An 18,446-nucleotide genomic window follows, 5' to 3' on the forward strand; every position below is an offset into this window, starting at 1 on the left:
CAGAACTGCACACAGTACTCAAGGTGAGGCAGCGCCAACTCTGAGTACAGCGGGATAATCACCTCTTTGGACCGGCTGGTTATGCTGTGTTTGATGCCCCCCAGGATGCAGTTTGCCCTCTTGGATGCCAGGGCACGCTGCTGACAAACTGAGCCTACTGTCGACCAGCACCCCCAGATCCCTTTCTGCAGGGCTGCTCCCCAGCCACTCCTCTCCCAATTTATACTTGTGCCCAGCATTACTCCATCCTAGGTGCAGGATCTGGCATTTGGACTTGTCATATTTCATCCCATTAATCACTGCCCAATGCTCCAGTCTATCTAGATCCCTCTGCAAGGCCTCTTGTCCCTCAAGAGAGTCAACAGCACCTCCCAGTTTGGTATCAACAAACTTGCTAATGGTGCATTCAACTCCTGCATCCAGATCATTGATACATATATTGAACAGAACCGGCCCTAGAATTGAACCCTGAGGAGCAACTGGTGGTGACCGGTCACCAGCCAGGTGCAGCCCCATTCACTATGACCCTTTGAGCTCTGCCCTTCAGCCAGTTCTTCACCCAGCACACCGTGAACCTGCTCATCCCACAGTTGGACAACTCTTCCAGAAGGATGCTGTGAGGGACAGTATCAAAAGCCTTATTAAAATCCAGAAAAACTACATCCACCGCTTTCCCTTCATCCACTAGGCAGGTGACCTTATCATAGAAGGATATCAAATTAGTTAAACAGGACTTTCCTTTTGTGAACCCATGTTGACTGTGCCTGATGATGGCATTATTCTTTAAATGCCTTTCAATAGTACCCAGTATAATCTTCTCCATAATTTTTCCAGGAACTGAGGTTAGACTAACAGGTCTGTAGTTCCTTGGGTCTTCCCTCATGCCCTTTTTGTAGGTTGGAATAACACTGGCTAGCTTCCAGCCAGCAGGGACCTCCCTGGACTCCCAAGACCTTTCGTAGGTGATCGAGAGGGGTCCTGCTGTAACATCCACTGGCTCCTTCAGTACTCTGGGATCGATCCCATCAGGCCCCATGGACTTGTGAACATGCAGCTGGTCCCTTACAATTTCAGTGTCCACAAATGGAAAGTCACTGGACCCACACTCGGGTTCCTCTGACTCAGGGACCAGGCAGCCCTAGGTCTATCAATATTATTAAAGACTGAGGCAAAAAATGCATTGAATGCCTCCGCTTTTTCTTCATCTCTATCAGTCAGCTGACCATCTTCTATAAGTATTGGTCCAATGTTTTCTTGAGACCTCGTCTTGCTATTAACATACTTTAAAATGCCCTTCTTGTTGTCTGAAGCACCACTGGCCAGTTTCAACTCCACTTGAGCTTTGGCCTTTTGTGTCTTCTCTCTGCCTGTACAAACCATGGCTCTGTAATCTTCCTGTGAAGCCTGACCTCACTTTCCGAGCTCATACAATATCTTTTTCCTCTTGAACTCCACAAGGAGTTCCTTGTTCAGCCAAGCTGGTCTTCTGCCCCGCTTGCTTGACTTACGACACAGTGGAATTGCCTGCTCCTGTGCTTCTAAAAGGTGCTGCTTAAAGAGTCACCAGCACTCGTGGACTCCTGAGCCCTCAAAAGCAGATTCCAAGGGTACTCTGCTAAATAGCTCCCTGAGTAGCTTAAAGCTTGCTCTCCTGAAGTCCAGAGTAGCAACTCTGTTGTCTTTTTTTCTCATTACACTGAAAATTTTAAACTCAACCATTTCATGATCACTGCGGCCAAGACGGCCACCTACCATCACATCCCCCATGAGTTCTTCTCTACCCACAAACAGCAAGCATAGGAGGGCAGCTTTCCTAGTTGGCTCACTGAATACCTGTGACAAGAAGTTATCTCCTACAAACTTCAAGAATTTCCAAGACCTGCTCGTCTCACCAGTATGCTATTCCCACTTGATGTCTGGGAAGTTGAAATGTCCCATAAGGACAAGGGCTACCAATCCAGAAATTCCTCCTAACTGCCTATAGAATAACTAATCAGTGCTTACATCCTGACTGGGTGATCGGTAGTAGACACCCACTACAACATCTCCTTTGTTTTCCATCGCCCTAATCCTCACCCAGAGGCTCTCGACTGCATCTTCACTAACTGTAAGGGCTGTGCAGTCAAACCTCTCCGTTACGTATAGTGCAACACCTCCACCTCGCCTGCCCTGCCTATCCCTCCTGCGCAGCCTGTAGCCCTCCCTCCCAGCTCTCCACTCGTGGGACTCCTTCCAGCAAGTCTCACTAACACCAATGATACCGTAGCTCTGGGAGCTGACCAATGCTTCCAGTTCATCCTGTTTGTTTCTCATACTGCTCATACTTCTTTCCCATACTTCCCATACTTCTTTCTCATACTTCTCATACATACATATTAGAAAGTCACTTTCTATGTGTTTGTTGGGGATACTATCATCAGTCTAACCCAGCCAGGGAATTTCAACCTTCCTAATCCCAGGGTCCTCCTGAAACGATCTCCAAAGCGGTTGCTGCCCCAGCGGCACGGTGGCGGTGCCCTTCTCTACCAGCCCACGCTCCCGCCTGTGCCTGATTTACGGCAGCAGCCTGTCACCACAGCCTTTGGAAGAGATCCGTGTTGAGCCAGCCTGGCTGGCTTCTCCAGCTGACGGAGTGAGTGCGGAGGGGAAGGGAGCACGGCTCAATTTTCCCTGGCAGCTGTTGGCTCTGGGGAGTGGAGACAGGGAAGCGGGAGAAAGGCCTGAAAAGGCGATTTGAATGTTTTAGGGGGAAGCACTGAAGTTGCTGTCCTCTTCATAGCCCTGTTGTCCTCAAAGATGGGGCACCACACCAGCTGGGGCTCTCTCCTGTCATGAGCACCTTTCATATTCTTCTTGTCCTTCTTTGCAATTTGCTTAGAAGAAGAATTGGAGCACGTGCAAAGTAAGGAGAGACTTTGGAAGAGCGGTACCTCCTCGGAAAGTCTAGCAGAGCCTCCAGCAGGTCCTGATGTGAGACACAGGGCTCTCACGTGTCCCAAAAAAAGGAGGGTCTCCTGAAAAAAGGAGCATCTCTTGCATGCGCAGGAGGTCACCAGGGCGGTCAAGCCTTTCCCTGAGCCAGCTGGCAGCCCGGAGAGCTGCGAGTCGGGTGACAAACGCTGTTCTTGCTGCCTCCCTTGCAGGTTTGAATGCTGCCATCCTGGCGTAGAGACCGAGCCATCGCATTGCTCGTCGGCTGAGCGGTCTGAAGGGGTGGGGGGGCAGCGAAGCTGGCAGGACACGGGAGCTGTGACAGGACCAGGCAGCGAGGGGGAACAAAATGAGAGCAGGAAAAGACATAGGAGGTAGGTGTGACTCCAGGGAGTATTTTTTGATATAGCTCATCTTTTGAACAGGGAGTTTAACTGCTACAGAAAGGCCACGTTCTGCCTTTGAGCTCTGCTCATCCTATTTGTGCCCCAGGAGCGCTGCTGCGGATGAAAGGAGCTGGAGTCCTCGTGTTCCTGTCCCAGCCATGGACCGCGGCTACCCATAGCCAAGCCCTCTCCATGGAGCAGGCTGGTTAGCCCTGTCATAGAAACATGGTGGATTTTTTTTTTTTTTCCTGTTTTCCTCTGGTAAGTAGGGTAGTTTCAAACACAACAGAAGATTGTTGCAGGCCACATAACCAAAAGGAATTTTAAGGAAATAATAAAAGCTGCCACCACCTCCACACCCCCTTGCCTCCCTTTTATTCCAAAGACTAGCTTGAATAATAAGCAAAGATGTGTAAAAAAGTGAACAGAAGGATAATACACAGCATTGGCAGCCTTTTGAATTGAGCTGAATTATGAGTCAGGTCTGGTGAATGGCTTCAGGAGGGCTGGAAAGCCATGGCATTATTCATAACGCTTGTTAGCTGTGCCTGCTAAGACAAAGGCAATTAAATCTTCTGCTTTCAGCAATACCTTAACTGCAGGGAAGCCGGGGAGGAATTTAACACTCCCCTTCGCTGGTACCCTGTGTCCAGCATTTCACGGCTGGGTCCCAGGTGCTGATATGGCACTAACCCACTTGGGTATCATCTCCAGCCTGGGCTGGGGTTTCTAAGCTGCGCTGTTGATCCAGCAAGCCTGCTTGAGTGCAAAAAAACATTACTAATGCTAGTAAAGGTTAAGTTTTGTGTTTAGTATTTAAATAAACTTTTGGTAAATTAGTACTACAAGAGAACAGGTGCCCTTGTCAGTAAGAGCAAACTTGCCAAAATAATCTAAGGCCCACTTTCAGAGGCCACCGATGTTATTCCCTGGAATTGAATAATTCTTGAGACTTTGGCTTTTTTACCCCACTGGCACAATTCAAGTTCTTGCAGCTTCTGAGCAAGCAGCCGGTTCAGCAGCACTGGCTGCACGTTCCTCGGAGGGCTCGTGGTGGCGTGGGCAGGGGGAGACGAGCTTCTCAGGTGCGTGGTGAATTTTCTAAGTGCTCTACCAGTTAAATGCATATGGTTCAAAGCAGCCGAGGATGCAGCTACATGGCAGCAAAGGTGGATCCAGCGCAGGGCTGCTGTGCCCCTCACCCCCAGAGCCCTGCCTTCAGCTGGCAAGGAAGCCCCCGGGGTGAGCTGTTTCAGGGAGCTGATCCTGCTGGAAACCACAACTACTGAAAAATGGGATTGCTTTCCAGCTGGGTCAGTTCCCTGAGCCACCACGCTGTCAGGAGCAGAGCAGGCATGAAAGGGCAGGGGCAAGGGGCTGGGAGGAGAGGAAGGATGGGCTGACCGCAGCATCCTGGCGCTGGTGGGGACGGACACATCACACCAGGTGCCCCAGGCTTCAGGGAGAGCAGTGCCGCTGAGCTGTGCGACCTGCTACCTGACCTCACGCCAGAGCCTTTCCTGGCTTTCACTCACCAAAGACCATTCCCCACCTCCTCCCTTCCTTCATCACTGGGGCTGAAATCAACCCACGCAGCTGAGCAGCATGTGTGAGAATGGGCATCTGGACATGATGTGCTTTGAAGTTGGAAAATTTATCAGAAACCGCCCTCCCACCAGGAGGAGAGAGAAATGCTTGTTTATTGCCACCAAAATAGTCAGCATGGCTACAAAGGTCTTTAAACAAATCCATCACAGAAATTTAAGAAATTGCTTGGGACCTTATCCTCAAAGCAGCTCCGAGAAGCTTGTTTTCCTCCCCTGGAGCAAGCCGAGGAGCTGTCGCACACTTTCCTGGGAGGTGCCCAGGAGGACACCCAGCAGAGAGCCTGTCCCTCACCCTCCAGCTGCTTGTGGGGCAGGAGCCAGGGCTTCCCCAAAGTCCTTCCCCCAGCCCAGCCTCAGCAGCAGGGAGTCTGCGCCGAGCTCCCCAAATTAGCTAGCATTTCTCAGGCTGTGCCCAAGCAGGCTCACCTGAGAGTCAGGTGAATAAAGAGTATTGTCAACACCTGGCTGAGCCCTTAACAACTCATTAGGTCGCTGGGAGGCTTTGAGCTGGTGGGGGTCAGTTCTCAGCATAAAGGCTCTTTCTGCAGCAATCCTGGCATTACATGTAAAGACAGATAGTGAGACCCTCGCTCCATACAGGCAGACAAATGGGGTTAAGAAGTGGGTTATTCCTGCCTTCCCCTTGGGACCAGGGACATGGTGATTTTGGGGTGACCCTGCAGGAGGGAGGTGACTTGTCCCCCAGCCCCTGCCTTTGGGGAATATTGTGAGAGAGCCTGGGTGGAGCTGACTTACCCTCACACTCCCCAGGGACTGTTTTATTGCCTGTTAAAAGGCTTCCTGAGGAGCAGAGTAAGGCATGAAATAATAACGACATAATAGCTAAGAAATAATGCAGCCGCTGATTTATTAGCTAAGTAGGAAATGTTTGACTTGACCTTTACCAAGGCAAAGTGCTCTGATGGTTGCCAAACCTGGGCTAACCAGCCCCTGCAAGGCACCTGGCAGGCAAATGGATTCCCTGGTTTGGTCTCGGTGCCCTGGGGAGCTTCTCCCTCTCTGCCCCCCACTTCTCAGAGACCCCCAGGAGCCCCTCAAATACTGGGGTGCTGAGCACTGCCCCTCCCCGAGGCGAGAGGTGCTCCTCATTGCCTGAGATAGAGGGCTGGGGATAACCCCAAGTGGTGCCTACCCAGAAACCCGGAGCCGTTGGAGGTGGGTGGGAATAATCTTTTGAAACAGGGGCATGGTGCACTGGAAATATAAAAGAAAATATCTACGGTGTTAACTAGACAAAAATGCAATGGAGGAAAAAAAAAAAGAAAAAAAACCCCCAAAAGCAGAGTTTTAAAAGAACAAAAAAAGTCTGAGCTTTGTTTCCAAGTGTTCGAAAGAAAATTACCTTTATTGTGGTGTATTAAATGGCTTTGGAAAACATAGCAGAGGAGTTAGTTTGCATTTTCCTGGTCTTACACCCCGGGCTGGACGTACCTTGGTCACGTCGCAGAGCGAAGGCAGCGCGGCCGGGCTGGGTGTTTGGTGGCTGCGCTGCCGCTGCTCCCCTCTGAGCACCCAGCTGGGTCACTCTTCCGAAGTGAGGTGGGGACGGTGGGGTTTTTCCCTCCGTGGTAAAAATGGTATGTCCAGGTCATTCCCACCTGCCCTTTCTCCCTTCCCTCCCAAAGCCTCACAAAAACTTGGCACTTGAACTGAAGCTGGTGAATTTTCCCCTGAGAAGTTCACGGCTCTTCCCCGCCATAAAGCTGAGCACATATGTAAGTGTGCCTGCAGGGTCTGCGTCTTAGCTGAGCCTGCCGTGGGAGCACGGACCTGCCAGCGACTTTCAGAGGAGCAAGGATTTTAAAGCTTCCTCATAAAGGAAACCTGCTTTTAAAAACTTTTATTTATTTACAAGTGACATTCTTATTTGGTGTTTACTGGTAATGACTAATTCAGTGACACTCTCTTGCTTTGCGGGAGCAGCCTCTACCTCCCTTGCTACCACAGCCTGAAGCGGTCAGTCAGGTTTTGGATGAAGCTCCCTCTCCTGCCCGCCACCTCCTCCTCCTTTTCTTCCTTGCTTTACCCCTCCCGTATTTTTCCACCTTTTCTTTTTTCAGCTGTGTTGCGTACATCTGTTGACTCTTCTCCCTCTTCCACCTCATCTTGACCCAGCATTCTGACCACGGTCTCCTCTCTCCCTTGCTCACCCTTCCCCAGGTGCCCACGGGCTGGCGAGCAGAGGGTGTCTGGTGCACGGCCAAACACTGTTATGGGGGGGCACAGCTGCCCCTGCAAGCCACCCCACAGCATCCCAGGGGCGATGGGAGGCTCTTCAGCATCCTCCTGCTCCTTCCCAAACAGAGACGTGGTGCCCTGCTCCGGTGGTTTTGTGAAGGTAACAGTTTTGCGGTCTTAGGTGCTCAGTGTTGTCTCTGTGCTTCCTTGCTTCTGGGTCTGTAGACATATTTCTGGGTCTGTAGACAGGGAACAATATTTCTGTGTCTTAAAGAAGAGCTATGGGGTAAACTCACTTCTGTGCAAGACCTTTGAACACCGCAGAGATGAGGGATTTGCAAGCAGGCGAGCAAATGTGGCAGTCAGTGGGACAGATTCGTGGTGTCAGGATATGCTCGGGGTACCATCCCTCACCCTCTTTATTTTGGGACCCGTGAGCAAGTCTGATGCCCCTTTTCTCAAGGAAATGCTGGCTTTGCTGACCTTTGGTGATTTCGTAGTACAGCTGTTCAGACATTATCCTCCTATCTTCAGCCCGTGAAAGAACAAAAGCCCCCCCAGCCCCCCTGTCACTGTTATGGCACTTAAATCTGCCACCTGTGGTCAGGGTTTACTCCATCCCTTCGTATTACTTCCAGAATCATTTGGAGGGTTAGTCACAGCAGCGTCACTGCCGGGGACTTGGGAAGGGTCAGCGATCGCTCCTCAGGTAGGCGGGATGGAGCCGGGTACGCGCTCGCTGTCTGCTGTGGGACGGGAGGTGCCGAACGGGTCCCCGCTCTTCGGGGTTGGTGGCCACGGCTGTGCAGAATTCACCGCAAGCCCTCGGGCTGGGGCTGCCTGCCCCGTCCTCCCGGCTGCTCTGTGCACGCTGCAGGACACGTCGGGGGGCTCTCCCCCACCCGCACCCCTCTCCCACCCTTCCCCGGGCCACATCTGTCCGTGCCGGTGTGGGGCTTAGGCTGTACACCCACCCGCTGCAGGACCGCCTGCCCTTGCTGGAGGATACTAACCTCCGCCTGGAGCTCAGGCAGCTCTTGAGTTTGCGTTTCTGCTCGACTGCTGAAAAGGCAGATGAGGATCTTCTGCTTGATTCCCGTTGACCGAGATGTCTGTCAGCGGGCAGCAGGTGGGGGGGATATTAGTCACGGTCTGGAAGAGGAAACAGGTGAGAAAAAGCTGTGGAAAGGTGAGTTTGACCCGCTGGTGATGTGGAGAGAGGTTTTAGCTGAGCCACCGACCAGATGGACACCTCACTGCGTCTGTGCAGGACTCAGACCCCGCAGCGCCGGAGGCGGGACACACAGATGGACAGAGGGAGCAGCGGTGGGTTGTGACATCCCAGTGGTGTACCAACAATATTAGATAGTGTCACAGAAACGGGGGAAAAGTTGAAAATAGTGTTTCCTGGGTTTTGCTTTGATCTGTCAATACAGAGCAGTGTTAATACTGCTCTTCATTCTCGTAATGTTGATGTACTGTGAGCTGCCTGAGACGACGTGGGAAATGTGTGTGTCGGGGTGGGGAATTGAAACCCTGACACCAAGCAAGTGCCCTGTTGTCTGTTGCAGAGTTCGTCTTCCCTGCTACTCCGGCCTCGGAGGAGTCCCTGACTTCTGTCCTTGTGCCACCGCCTTTGCCTGTTGCAGATGCATTTGTTGTCAGCCACTGGTGACTCCCCTAAGGAGCACTTGGGTCTTGCTCACCTTGAGTCACTACCACCCAATCTACTGTAATTCTGTAATACTTTCCTGCAGTTTCTTATTTGATCTTCGCCACATACTCCTCCCCGTGTCCAGGTACTCATCACTCTACTTCAGATTCGGTGATGTTTACTTGTCCTTCCCCCCTTTCCTTGCTTTGCATCCACAATGAAAACTGAGACAAACTTTGTGAGCTGCTTCCTCCCCTCTCCGAGTTGTCATTTTGAGTTTAGCAATATCCACAGAGCAAAGCAATGGCAATTTCTAATTTAGTAATAATTTGCTAAGGAAAGAAATTAGTAACCGGTGCTCTTAAATGTTAAACTTGTTATCTGTTTAATTACTGTTAGCTGGGTTTCTTGAAGACCTCATTAACTAAGTATCTGGTTTTATAGATGCAGTTCTCAAGGTCTCAGATGCTTCCTGCAATTATCTAGCCATGACAGGGAATTTACTAACGTATTAAAATAATCAGTGCCAGGCAAGTAAATTCCCTGTGTTCCGTAAAACTGGAACGACTGATCTGTTGCCTGGGCAAAGGACCACAGGACAGGGGCACTCCCTGCCTGCAGTGGGACAGACGTTACTATTTTCTCGTTCCTTAACACGACGCTGGGCTAACAACTCAGGCAGGCTCCCAGCCTCTTGCAGTGTAACCCAGAGGCTATCTTGCAATACAAGATTAGCTACTTTCTTCAAATCTTTAAAAATCTAGGTGTTTTAATCACCTTTCCCTCAGATCTCAAACATATATGATGGTCAAGGATCTTATTTTCTGGAGCCTGTACCAACTCATCTCACTTCTCACCCCTTGTACCAGCGTGGAGAAGATGGGATTGTGTTGGCTATGTTGAGGAATGAAAGGTCAGTTTTAGTTCCTACTTTTCCATTCTCTCTCCTTTGCACAACCATGGAGTTCGTGAAACACCCCCCCTCACCCGGTTCCCTTGCAAACAAAACGCCCTTTCTCAGCCGCGTGCCTCGGCGTGCTGAAACCCTGGTGACACGCTGCCATAGTGCCTCGACCCACCTTCGCAGCCAGCCTCACAAATCGCCTCCCCGTCCCTCTTCTGGTTTATCGCGTTCCTCGGGGTGAGCCTGGCGTTGAAGCCTCCTGGTCCTTGCTAACCAGCAGCTCTCAGCTGTTCCTCTCCTCTCGCTCTCAAAGCTTCCCTTGCTCTTTCCACATGGAGCGATCCCCGTGGGGAAAAGCTCAGCCACGGCAGCACTTACGGGCAGCAGGACGGTACCTCCTTCGAGGCAGCAGCGACCTTGCCTGCCTGTGCAGCCCATGGAAAGTCGCAGCTACAACAGCTCTGGTGTGAAGAACTCGCCCTGGGTGCTCTGGGGCAGGAGTGGTCCTCTCCTGCAGCTCTCCCCTCTTTGGCTGATGGTTTTCAACTCCGTGGTGGTACCTCCCATGCCAACTGTTCCCTAAAGCTTTGCATTTGTTTTAAATGACTCCCCGCTACTGCTGTCCGCATTTCTTACATCTACACTGTGCCTACAGATAGTGTCAGGTCTGCAGCTCGTTACCGTTTCAAGTCTCTTATTTTGTATTGCTCTTGCTGATCCGAGGGGCTGGTAAGTGCTGCGAGCCCCAGTCAGCCCCCGGGAGCCTTCTGGCACCCTGAACGTTACTGGCAGGCTTTGAAGCAAAAAGCCCGTGGTAACCGGAGCGGAGACAGCCCAGCTGTCAGTGCTTGCACACCTTTTGCACGCCGGTGTGAGTGTGCATGCAGCTCTTCGCTGCCTCTTCTTTAGAAGTGAAGCAGCTAATTACCTCCTGCCACTTGTTATCTGATAAATCCCGATGCCTCTCTCACCTGTTTCTTGGAGGTGTAATTTTGGTGGGGTTAGTGACAGATCACTTTGACATCCCAGGGACTATTTGACCCTAAATTAATTAAACGTGCGTTCAACTCTCCCCCCATTTTAGCAGCTTTCCAATATATTTTAACGACCTACACCCTCTAATGATCATTTTGCTCAAGATGTAATTTACTAGAGGAACTTCCTTCAGAATACTATTATGGACAGAAAAGAACAGCTTTTAATCAGAGCTGTTCATTAGCAGCAGCAATCAGGCTGGCAGGTAGCATGGGCCACCGCTCTGCCTCTTGATGCATGTGCTCATTAACAGGGAAGTTCAGAGGAGAGCTTAGACCCTTTGTCTTCAGAGTGTTGTTACAGATTGAATACCTTGCTGAATCTGAATTTCAACATTGTTACCCAGAGTTTACTCGGCAAACTGGTTTTGGTCCAGATGATGGGCTTAATTAAGGCAAATGCTGAGGAATCTAATGTTTTGGGTAGACTTTTTTTTAGCTGAATATTGTTTGGGGCATGGGATGTGTAAGTATACGAGTATGTGAAAAGGAGTTTGATGGAGGTAGAACGAGCTTTTGTGACCCAAAGAACAGGCCTCCTGGGAGGGGCCGGGATGCTGGCTAGAAGGGATTTAGCATGGCTAGCAGGAAAACTTGATGATTTCTCCATCAAAGCAGGACTTTGTGTGGTCTCGTTAACAAATAAACTGACATCAAAGACATCTGATGCTTGCCTGTTTCTTCTCACAACTAGAATAACCCAAGCACCTCACTTGGTCACAAAGGACAGCAGATGAAAAAAGACTGGGGTGCTGGATCTATCCAGAAGCCTAACAGTGGTCTGCTTTACTCAGTGATGAAAACCTAAGCTTTTCCTATGATTTCTGTCAGAGAAATGATGTAGAGGCAACAATACAGCCTTCTCATGGGGAAATGAGAGCCTTGAAATGTTCAGGTGTTCTTGAGCCAGATGAGGACGGGGACTACCATTACCTGATTCAGAGTTCAGCTGGGGGAAAGGCTGCCATTTAAAGAAAATAAATTTTTTTTCAACCCAAGATTGCCTCCTTCCCCACAAGTCTGCAGGTGATTTTTTTTCAACCCGCTCTGAACTTTTAGTGTGGGAGCACAGACTGGGCACAGTGTGCCTGTGGGAGGAAAAAGGGAAACCAGGTGTCACTGGAAATTTTCTCACCTTCTAAGAAATTAACTGGACCTAAATACCTGATGGAGTTGCCATAAAATCTGTTTAAACTGAAGCTTTTCTCAGGAGAGCTCGTATTTTACCTCGGGCACTTTGAAATGAGAGGATTAAAGTAAAAGGTTCTGTTGCCGAGTGATGCACAAAAAGAAGAGTACTTTCATAACTAGTTTCACAGCACATCAGCTACTTTGGAAGAGCCATATCGGTTTTCTTTTTTTTTTTAGTAACAACCCTTGATGACCTCGTCCTGGCTCCACGAAGAGCGGACGTCTCAGCCCGCTCCCGCCGGCGTCCCCCGCCAAGCCCCCCGCACCGCTGGGCGACCGGGGGCTCGTCTGCAAGCACCCTGTCTCCGGTTGATCCGAAAACAGTCTTCTTTTTATATCCTCTGCTTCCACAGTCTTGATAGGGGCCTGCCAACCCCAAGAGTTTTGTTCACCTGCCAGAAACCGCCCCTCGCTGCCAAGTTGCCCACAATGAGCTTCGGAGGCTCCGCTTGCCAGCGGTGCCTTGGTCACCGTTGCAGAGGCAGCGCTGCAAAATCCTGGCAGCTTTTACAACGGGACAGCCTGGGTAGCTTCGAAACTGGGCTTTCTGTGACCTCCGGAGGTATTTTAATAACATGTCTTCTGTTCAGTGTACTCAAACGGGTTTTTTTTCTTGTTTTATTTTTGATTTGAAAGCCTGGCCCGTGCGTTGGCACTCAGAGCAAACCATAAAGATGCAGAAACCCATGGATGACTGCTAACGAGGAAATGCGAAGGCTTCGTGTAGACTGCTTCTGCCTCTGCCGCCGTCCTCTCCTGAGTCCACCCTTCTCCCCTTCGGTTCCTCAGTGGCTGCTGAAGCTGCCAAAGCTGCAATGCCCAATGCGGTGCCTCGACCTGCTTTGCATAACTCCTGAAGAACTGTATTTCCAAAAACTTCCCCGGGGAGCCTGCACCACGCTTCGTTGGGTTTCGCTCTGCTTATGCTCTGTCCTTTGGGGTAAAACACGCAATTCCCCTCCCTCACTGCCAAGCCCATACTTTAAATAGCTGCGGAGTTTTGCCTCGTTATTTTGCCAAGCTAGATATCTAGTGCTTTCGTCTCTCCTCATCGATCCCTGCCCACCCCTCTGACCTTTTCTGCGTTTTCCCACTATCTGCTAGTGTATTCCTAAACCCACGATGCCTCCGGAGGAGGGGTTGTCATCGGGCCGTTCGCACAGGGACATGCTCCCCTCCTCTTCTCCCACGCCCCGATGCTGTGGGAGCCTTGCCAGTGGATGTGAATAAGTAGAGTTTATGGCAGTTCAAGCCCCAGCCTCAGACACAGCCTGGACATAACAGACTTTGTTCATCGCTTTGCCACGTGGCGTAAATCTGATGCGCTAGTATTCACCTAAGGTCTTTTTTTTTTTTATCTTCTAGGTTCCTAAAAATGTCTGACGTAAAACAGAGGTGCTTTTAGCTTGCTAAAGGCTGGATGAATTTTATTTTCTGTCTGGAAATGAAATATTGGTGCTATTATAATCTGGCTTGGAAATCTGCCATTGGATTTAGCGGGGCCAGAATGCTGAGCTATATTTTAATACTGTTGAGGTATTTCAATGTACAAAATTATTTTTCATTAGGAGGAGAGCTAACTAAATGAAACAAAACAAAGTTCACCACCACCAGAAATGCCTTATGACATTTACTGATGGCTCATTACAGCCCTGTGGCTTTAGGCTGGTTAAGGAGAGGTACAAAAACTGTATTATACTCTATAAAGTTCTGTAAGTTTTAAGTCACTTGTGTAACTGCCTTTCATATTTCCTAGGATGGTGTCTATGTGCAGATCTCTAGATGTCTCTTGATTCTTGCCGTATTCACCTTAACACTTAGATTCATTTTAATGTGTTTATTTTCAGTATGTGCACATTTCTATGAAATGAAACTTGTAACTCAAGGCATTTGATAGGAAATGTTATTATTTCCATAAAGAAAATTTTTCTCTGGAAAAAACAAATGTTCTTGCTACCAAGCAGAGAGTGGGTAAGTATGCTTACTGTAAAATGCTGTCTAGATAATTTTAATACTGAACCAGTTACCTTTTGTCAGGTCAGGCATGACTGTTATCCAGGTCCTGTTAATGCAACGCAAAGCATGTTAAAGTTCTATGTGATATGCAAAATAATTATGAAACATGTACATTACTTTTCACATGTACTTTAAAATGTGAACGGATCTTGTGTGCATATGTGGTGCATATTGGACAGCTGGTCTTTCAAATGTACTGTAACTATAAGCTGATATCAAATGTCGTATCCTACTTTTACAAATTCAACTTCAGCCCTGATAAGCGATAACCAAAACAAAAGGTAACTGTACTTCTAAGATTAAAAAACATGTATCAGGAGAGACTTTTGCAATACTTTTTTTTAAACAAAAGAATGTCAAAACTCAAAACAGAAAATCAAATTACCCTTTCAAAAACATTTCCTAACTTCCGATTCAATAGCAGCACTTTCTCGTTTTCTGGAGGAGAGAATTTCTCTAGTGACTTGATCACAAAACTCTGCATGAGTGTCTGTAACCACAGCTCCAGGCAAAGGCACAGCTTTGGTGCCACATAACTGGCTTTTTTCAACGGATGGTGGTCTAAACAGTGAGAGATCAAGACTGACTGATCAGGTACAGGAATCTTTATATAAGTAACTGAGAAAATTCTACCAAATGTAAGAATGAGGTACTTTCTGATACTCCTTCCCATTACTAAAATATTTAGCAAGGTGAAGTGGAAGCCACGTGCATTTCAGGTGGCTCCTAGAAAGCCCCCACACTGTCATTGGAAAAAAAACCCAAGGGCTGCCCTGGCTGCCAAAAGCAAACCCAGGGTCTGACTCCCTGGAACAACAGCAAGCTCCAGCAGCTGAACTTCTTGCATTTAGCCATCAGCAAACAAGGCAGCATGAAAAAAGACCCCATTTATCAGGGTTTCTGTGTGATTCTTCTTTTTAATCTCAGGCAAGAAGTCAAGGAGCCTGTGAGCAGAGGGAGTGAGCCACCCTCATTAGGTGGTTCTCATTTGTCTTTGAGGAAGCTCGTTGATCTTGCACTGAAAGGAAGGCGACACAGGTACCGCTCTCCAGTCATATAAGGGATGTAATTTTCTAGAGCTATGCTTCTGACACCTTTTCCCAGCATTAAAATCAATGGAGTAGCTGCAGATGAAGATGCCTGGAGAAGTTTAAAAGGCGGGAAGGAATAAACAGGGGGGTTAAATAATGTTTTTAAAGATGCTACTTTTTGACATGAAACATCATGCTCAAGGAAACAATTATTTGGTATCGGGGGTTTCCCCGCTGTGCTCCTTGGTGGGCAGCATGCAGCAGGAGCAAAGTCATTTTCATCAGCATACTGCTCAGCAAGTGGGGAACCAAGCATTAAGTTTAAAATAGCCGCAAGTTATTTTCTGCATATCCCTTCCCCAGTCTTGGACCCACACTGGCTTTCTGTAAACGAATGAATTATTCTCTCTGTTCTGTGCCAGCACGCTGCGGCTGTGCACGGGGAGTCAGGTCATGGACCCCTTTTCTGCACCTTTGACTGCCAGGTTTTGGCTGGCTTCCTGAACAGGCTTCCTTGGTAAACCATAACTTGTTATAAGAAGTATATGTTATCTACATATTTCCTATGACACCACAACTCTTCCTTACTGTGACTTTTGTGGCTGGTAAGTCAGACACAACTGAAGCCATCCTCAGCACGTAAAGCCAGCGGCACACGCTGCCAGCCAATGGCCTTACGGCGTAGCACACGCTCTTTTTAAAATTACAGAATACTGAATACAACATTTAAAAATAGAGAGAAAAACACGTAGGTATTATTATTTTTTTTTTGTCCTCACAATGCCTAGCGATTGCTTGCCCCTGTGGTGCCCTCCTTCCAGGTCCTCTCTCTCCTCTCCAACTTTTGTAGGCATTTAGGCAGGGTTCGAACTGCAGTGCACTTAACGGGTGTGCTTCTGAAAAGTGACATGCTTGTCTGCATTTCCCTGTCCTTCCTCAGGTGGTGCTCACCGGTAACTTCCGAATCTGTTGCTTTTTCTTTCTTTTCCTTCTGTCCTTTCTTCTACCTCCTGGTGCAACTCCAGAAAGGCACAGAGGGCCCAGGACAGGGGACCGGTCACATGCAGTGGCCATCCCTCGCTGTGGCTTTCTGACAGTGTGTTCGTAATGGACAAGATAGAGGAAAAGGAAAGGAATTTATCCTGTGGGAGAAAATAAGGGAACAAGGAGAAGAAGGAAAGCACGGACCGGGGCTTTGGCCATCCCGGGCTGTGGGGCACCGGGGAACGTCCTTTCAGAGGAAGCCTGTTTCTGATGGGGGAGGCTGCGCAGGTCTGTGGGAGTGCCTACCTGCAAAAGCATGTCACTTGATAAATCTTTTACCTTTAGGAATTTTGGGGGATGGGGAAGGTAGGAGGAGGAGGTTTCTGGTGGTAATCACACAGCCCCCGCAGAGTGTATTGTGTGTGCTGATAGGATGGTTTTCAATATCTGCACAGGATGATTTTTAACAGCTAAGGACGACATTATGGTGATGTCTTGCACACCAGATGATAGTCAAAACTCAGCTTGCAGTCAGATCTGGTCAACCACTATGAGAGGCAAATAATTGATCATCACTAAAGTAACTTTTGGGAGGCTTCTGGGATTCAGTCTAATGCCTGTGGTCAGTCTGTGGCACTTCCCCTCAAGGGGCTGGAGAAATAGATGACATTCAAGGCAGGGTGAAGTCACTGAGACACTGGAGGGGCATTACACGGGCACTGCCGGGTCGTCAGCCTGCCTGGATGCAGGGACTGACCACAAAAGGTTCCTGCTACAGGTGCTGGACATGCCAGCTTGTGCTCCTGGGAAGGTCAAACAGGCATTGCACGACGTAGTCCCTCAGTGACGGCCCTCCAGCCAGAGCTCCTGAAGGGCAGTAACACATTGCTAAAAAATCACGTGTGTTCAAGTAAAAGGTATTTTCTTGGCTCTTTGTCCTTCTGGGACATTCTCCCCTCCGTTTTGTTTTATTTGTTTTCTAGATGGGTTGATTTCATAGAATCATAGAATGGTTTGGATTGGAAGGGACCTTAAAGATCATCTAGTTCCACCCCCCCCCGTTTGCCATGGCTTCTCTCTATAACAACAGGTGAAAGCAAAAGCTGTTACTTTCAGAGTCAGTTAACTGAACAAAAAAATTTTTGCCCCTAATCTTTAGGAAGTTTGAAGACAATATTCAGTGAACTGAGTGAGAGGGGCATTAAGTGAGGTATGTGGAGGTGATGGGTAAACAGTTTCTCACTTTTTTTCTTTTTAAATGTTAAAATGCACGTGGAATACAAACATTCAGAAGGAATGTCTCAGGAAATGATCTGGGGAAATTTGAGATGGGCACAGGTACATTCAATAATATGTGTGTGTGTGACATACTTAGTTGCTCTAAAAATGTTGGCAGAGGGAATGTTTGCCAGGAGGAAATTTATAGAAACAAAAGGTGGGGGGGAGAATAGCTGGAGAATATGCTGTTTCTCTGATCATAAAATACAGGCATAGCTGCTTAGTTGCGATAATTCAGACTCTTTCCATTGAGTGCCTTAGAGACACATCCCTTTGCAAGAGATGAGAAGCTGGCTCCTGATGCAAAAGACATTAAATGAAGAAGTTAGAGCCATTGTCACTGTAGCAAGACTAAAACTACAGCAGTTGTTTTTAATTCACTGCCCCTATGTATCTGCAGTGTGTTCTATGCTTATATGTATTAACACCAGCCTAGAAACTGAAGTCTGGCAAACCCTTGTCTGCAGGGTTAGCTCTGAGCCCAGGGGTAGTCTTGTTAGCCATTACAGGGGTGAAGGTAAGAGGGGGGGACAACAGGGTGTCTCAGGAAATGCAGGAGAGGAAATAATTGAAAATTCATACATTTACTTATGCTCTTTCTTGGGAATTGTGATAGGAAGGCGTCTGTAGGAATAGCTGGAATACAGAAAACACCAGTAACTGGTTTGCTTGAACCAAATTAATGCAGGTGCTGCATAAGAAGGCATTGGCTTTCAAAATTTTGTAGTTGAAGTCATCGCTTCATTTCATATGTTTTGTATCCCCTGAGTCATTCTTATTTTTCAAACACATTGTGAAATCAAAAATCCTCCAAATCTGTGCAAAGCCCGCTTCAATCTGGGGAAGGTGTAGGAAAGAAGGGGAATGAGAAAGGGAGAAAAAAAAGTCCTGGGATAACATCCAGAACTATTCGGCTACAGGATTCTCCATCTGCCAAGAGCAGAAGAATGTCTTTCTAAAATGAATAGCACACAAAATGCTGAATGAAGTGAGCATAAGAAGCTCTATCAAATCAACAATTATTTGGTGAAAGGAATACAATTTTTCTGGGCTGAAGTGAACTGAAATGCTAAAAAAGTCTGTTGCCAAATATTACATCTGGAGAACTGCTGCTGCATGTTTTGTGGTGATCTTTACAGGTTGTCATTCTACTAAGGTTACCCGGGAGAGCCTCCTGGTGTGAAGACTGGGATGCTACCCGGAAAACTGGCTTTAAAAAGAAGATGAACTA

Source organism: Aquila chrysaetos, chromosome 7 (assembly GCF_900496995.4).
Source record: "Aquila chrysaetos chrysaetos chromosome 7, bAquChr1.4, whole genome shotgun sequence".
Taxonomy (NCBI): Eukaryota; Metazoa; Chordata; class Aves; order Accipitriformes; family Accipitridae; genus Aquila; species Aquila chrysaetos.